Below are 6,000 nucleotides of genomic sequence, written 5' to 3' on the forward strand. Positions count from 1 at the left end.
AAGGATCATGTTCAACATGTTGACAGGGTGCTCAAACTATTGGAGGAGAAACAATTATATGCAAAAAGCTCCAAATGTTTCTTTGGAGTATAGGAGGTGGAATATTTGGGTCATGTTGTATCTCATTAGGGTGTTAAGGTAGACCCTAAAAAAATTAAATCCATTAAGGACTGGAAAATGCCCACAACCATAAAGCATATTCGAGGATTTCTCGGGTAGATAGGGTATTATTGAAAGTTTGTTAGGAATTATAGGAGGACAGAGGCACCTATAATAGCATTATTGAAAAAAATATTCATTTTCTTGGACTCTAGAAGAAACGAAGGCCTTTTAACATCTTAAAGAGGCAACGTGCCAAGCACCGGTCTTAGCTATGCCAGACTTCACAATTCTTTTAATTGTGTAACGTGATGCTTCAATAAATGGAATTGGTGTTTCTTTAATGCAAGAAGGAAGACCCACTACTTTTGAAAGTCTTCCAATCAAAGGAAAGTATTTACAAAAACCTATTTATGAGAAGAAAATGTGGTCAATACTACATGCACTAAAGCAATGGAGACCTTACCTAATGGGAAGATCATGATAGTCTTAAATACCTTGTTCACCTCTTCACATTCCAACTAAAACAATTTGTTTCTCATGCCATCGACCTCCTCATATTCTAAAAATGGATCAATTCACCTCTTCTTAGCATGAAAACACACTAATTGTGTAACTGACATCTCATTATGGTAGCGTGTCTAGTAGGATCTTTCATGTAGCAACACAGATAAAGAAATGTCGATTTAGATATGTCGACAATTCCATGTAGTAGGAGTACCAACACACAATCAGGGAATGTCAACAACTTGAGAGCAGTTGTAGTTTTGATAAAATGTAGCTATAGGGGTAGTAGAAACTACCAGCTGGGTGTATCAACAACTAACATAATAAGTGCATCAATAGATTTAAAATATATAAGAGTAACAACACTTATTACAAATGCAACATAAACTTATTTTTAGTTGATGAGGATTTTCGTAGGCCAAGGAAGCTCCTACATAAACAATGTACCATAATAGATATACCTCCTAGAATTCACCAATATCAAAATAGTTTACATATGACCTAAGACAAATTCATCCCATAATTTTCTAAGGAAATATAAAGGGACCACCCTATTATTGTAGGGAGATTGGTTAAAAATCTTGAACCACCTATCTATCTAGTTGTCTACGAAAGGTTGGTAGGTTCACCAATACATGCAAATGTGCTTCTTGGTTACTAGAGGCTATGGTTTGGTCTCAGGGTAAATAAATAAGGTCATCAAATATTGTTTTGAAATTTCTAGACCTTTTATCTAGTTTCTAGCTAAACTTGTCCTATAATATTGAAAATTATAGCCTTGTGATTAAAAATATGTGATAATTGATGTTGGCCATTAGCAATAGAAAAAACAATGGATTCTAGTGAAAGGTGTGTGATATTTTTGGTGTTTCTTAAAATTGTATATTATAGGGATCTTAATGACCAAAGTCCTATATTAATTTCGAAGTTTTCATTTCATGGTTCTAAGTTAGGGTTTGTCTATCTTAAGGCATGTGCTCCATGTGATTTAAATATGTTACATTTAAAGAGGGGATGTATATTTTTGTTTGTTTTTGTAATTAAAAAAATATATGAAATACAAAAATAAGAAGGTTTAACAACCCTACATAGAGACACAAAGGGACTACCCTATTATTTTAGGGAGGTTGGTAAAAATTATGAACCACCTATCTATATAGTTGTCTAAAAAGGTTTGTAGGTTCACCAATCTAGGAAAATGTGTTTCTTGATCACTAGAGTCCATGTTTTCATCTTGGGGTCAATAAACAAGGTCATCAAATCATGTTTTGAAGCTTTTATATCTCTGATCTAGTTTCTAAAAACTTGTCCTATAATATTGAAAAGTCTAACCTTGTAATTAGAAGTATGTGATTACTGGCCTTGTGAAATAACAATAAAAAAGACAATGCTACCTAGTGAAATGTATATATCATTTTTATTTTTTCTTAAATTTTTATATTAGGGGTCTTAATGACCTAAGTCCTACATTAATTTCAAAGTTTTTATTTCATGATTCTAGGTTAGCATTTCTCTATCTTAAGGCATATGCTCCATGTGATTTAAATATGTCACATTTAAAGAGGGAAAAATGTATTTTTATTTTCTTATATATATATGAAATACAAAAAGAAGAAAGTTCAGAAAAATTACATAGAACCATGTCAACACGAAGCCAACACTAGCATTCAAACACTCCTAAATTACCTCAAATTTATTAATAATTGACCCATAAACTACCATGGATATTCCAATAATCTGTTTGTCACAATAGATCTACCAAAATATATTAGAAAATATGAAATCTACATTATGAGGGTTTATTTCACCTTAGCTTTCTAGATATGTTAATTATTTTCTATTGTGTGTGCATGAAAATTATATTTATGAAAAAAATGGAGAACAAATAGAACAATCACTCACAAACCAAAATAAAACAAGATATTACTTGGGAAACCCTTTTGGGTTAAAACCCAACTAAAAGGTGAGGCTTATCTAGTATCTCTTTGTCTGAATGGGTGGATGCTAGTGTAAAGAAGTGAGACTTGTGGCTTGTGGGCTGCTATAGTCCACAAACTCCCTCTAATTTCTCTTTCCCTATCCACTCTCAGTCACTTTTCTCATTTATGGAATAAAATGCACTATAATAGGATGGAACCCATTTTCCTTCTAGTGGCCTGGTTATAACACAACTTGATAACATACTAGTGGTGAAGTTTGAATCCAACTATTAATTAGAGTTACAATATTGATTCTTATCGAGTCTTATTCCTTGTGGTAATTTGGATATATGTTTTTCCATGAATAATGGGGGCCGATGTGGCATCCTCTTGAAACATGGTGGTAAAAATAGGAAGGTCCACTTCTGGATGGCATAACTTTTTCATATGGACTCTGATTAAGATAATTCTTGCATCATTGGAAAGGTATCTATGCGTAGAATAGTGCTAGGTGGTGTTCTTCTTCGAAATAATTTTTTTCCCAAAACAATTCCATTTTATGCCTCAAACTACTTTCAGAAGGTTTCAAACCTGAATTTTCCAAATTGGGACCTACTGATAAAATGGTCCTACGAGATAATTCCTATTCTTTTCCCCTCTAAAAGCATAAGGATGGATGAAAAATAATATAATGATCCAACCTGAATCATACTTCGTCATTTTGGGAGGATTTTTGTCCCCATAATATTCTATCCAATGTGGTGAGAAATATTTTCCTCCACCTTATCTCAGATGTAAGATTCAACTTTTCCTGGAAGTTGTCATTTCAATCGAATGACCCAAAGGTCATGTTTCCTCTATATTGTAGTCATGTACCTCTTATGAAAAATTTCATATTCTATCAACTCTTCCCTAGCATCTAGTGCCAAATCCTCTATAGATGGTAAGGCCCATTCCACTTCTTGATCTAGTAAGGAAGGCTCATAGAGTTTCATATCTTCTACATTCACTACTGAGTAAATGCACAAGTATGGGGTTATACTGAGTCTATATCCATTTTTTCAAACCTTATCCAATATCTCTAAAGGACCATATAATAGAGCCTTTATTTGCTTACCAATACCTTATAGCCACTCCCCGTGTAACTATAACCATACCCTATTTTCCACCTTGAATGACTTCTTTTTCTTATGTTGATCACACATGGAATTTTATTTTCCATGTTCCGTTTACAATGTATCTTATACCTATAGATGGATTTTCCTGATCCTCCCACAATTTTTTATTTCCTAAAGGCATCCCATATAACATCCTCCCTCACTCCTTCTTTCTTCCCATATGTAATATCTAACGTTAAAGGTGGAAAATATACAAAACAAGTTTCAAACGGTGACTTACCAAAATAAGTGTAGAATTATCTATTATAATAGTGTTGTATGTATACCATATTTTCATCCCCTCTGTTTGAATGATTCTAATTATATCCCCTCAAAATTTTCTCCAAAGTATTGTCGACTACTCTTTTCCCCCATCTATCTATGTATGGAATTTCATAGACCTCTTTTCAACTTTGTGTTCATCTTCTCCCATAATGCAGTCCAAAATGTACTAAGAATTGTTGTGTCATTGTCTAAACTGGTGCTCCTTAATATCACAATGCGCACTCAAACCTATCCAAAGAACAATGTTGTTTCTTCTTTCCCATTAATGGTCTCTTCATGGGGAATTAGAACACACACCTTGTTGAACCTATCAACTACCATGAACATGTAGTCATATCTCTTCCTAGTTGTTGAAAAACCTCCCACAAACTCTATGGAAATTCTTTCCCAAGGATGAGAGGGTGTAGTAAAGGGATGATATAGAACTTTTTTCCTTTTATAGGCTTTCCAAATCAACAACACATGCATCCTCTTATAAACCTATCTACTTCTTCTTGCATCCTAGGCCAATACACATACCTTTGCAAGTTGGTCATTGTCTTCCTTAAACCAAAATTCCCTACAACCTTGGAGGTGTGAAAATTTATGATCAATTGTAATTCCTCACCTTGAGTAACACATAAACTATATAACCTATAGAATAACCCATTTTGGAGATGTTAGCCAATTGTTTGGTCACCATCATGCACATGACTCTACATTTGCAGCCACTAAGTAAAACACCTCCTTCAAGTCGACATCCTTTGTGTATGCTTTTCTTTATGCATAATAGGTGAAATGATCCATGTGCATAAGAGTTCCTAAAGTTGTGATTTTTGATATGGGTGGACTTGAAAACATGTTACCCAACTTGTTTGTGCTTCCCATCTTGTACTTGATCACAAATGAAACTTATATAGAAATCACATCCACCTGTAATTCTTGGTATATTCTAGCTTACTCTGAGGTTGCAAGTGTTGTATTGGATACTAATCTATGTATTGTTTTCTTTCCCATCTAATAGTGTTTCCACTTTTTCACAACTTGCACGAGGGAATATAGCTCCTTGTCATTGGTAGGGTAGTTGAGAACTACCCCAAGAAATACTTCATATTGGTAGTATACATTCCTTCCTCCCTACATCAAGACCACTCCCATAACATACCACTCACATATATCTCCACTTTGAAGGGCTATTGCAAGTTTAGTAATAGAAGAACCATATCTTGACTATTATTCTTATTTAACTCCTTAAAGGCCCTCTAAATGCTTTCCACTTGTTGTTACGACGCAGAGTAGTGTTTCTATTACTGAAAATGAGGCTATGAACTTCCTCAAGTACTAAGTTTCTTCATCTAAACTCTTAACCTTAAAAACACTAACAGGCATCGAACACTTCATTATGGCCTCCATATTGCCAAGATATCTCTTCAACTCTCCTCCACCTATCACATACCCCAATTACAAAAAAATACTATTATGCAAACTCACACTTCTTGATATTTTCTAGTAGTTGGTGCTTCCTTAATGTCTCTAGCACCTACATCAAATGTGACATGTGCTCCTCCTAGGTACCATAATATACAATCATATCATCCAAATAGATAATAATAAACGAATCTATAAAGTTTCCCAATATATCATTCATTAACCTCATATTGTATTTGATGCAATGAATAGGCCAAACGACATGAATTGCTATGCATACAAACCTTGCCTAGTTTTGAAGGTGGTCTTCCAAGTATCTCTTCCCTAACTCGAACGTAGTGATATCCTGACTTTCAGTCTAGCTTGGTTAAGTATTTGGCTTGCTTTAAATTATCTAGTAGACCATCTATCTTGGGAAGAGGTTACCTATTCCTCAACATTAATTTTTTTAGTACCGTGTAATGAATACACATCTACCAAGTTCCATCATTTCATGTGATAAAGATGGGTGACCCACATGGTGAGGCACTTCATTCAATGGAACCCTATTATGGTAGTCATTGAAACTGCTTCTTCACTTCACTTGCTTCTATAAAAAACCTTTTGTACTATGTAATGTTTGGAAA

Source organism: Pinus tabuliformis, chromosome 2_2 (genome assembly GCF_031772625.1).
Source record: "Pinus tabuliformis cultivar Carrire ecotype Pingquan chromosome 2_2, CPIR1, whole genome shotgun sequence".
Lineage (NCBI taxonomy): Eukaryota > Viridiplantae > Streptophyta > Pinopsida > Pinales > Pinaceae > Pinus > Pinus tabuliformis.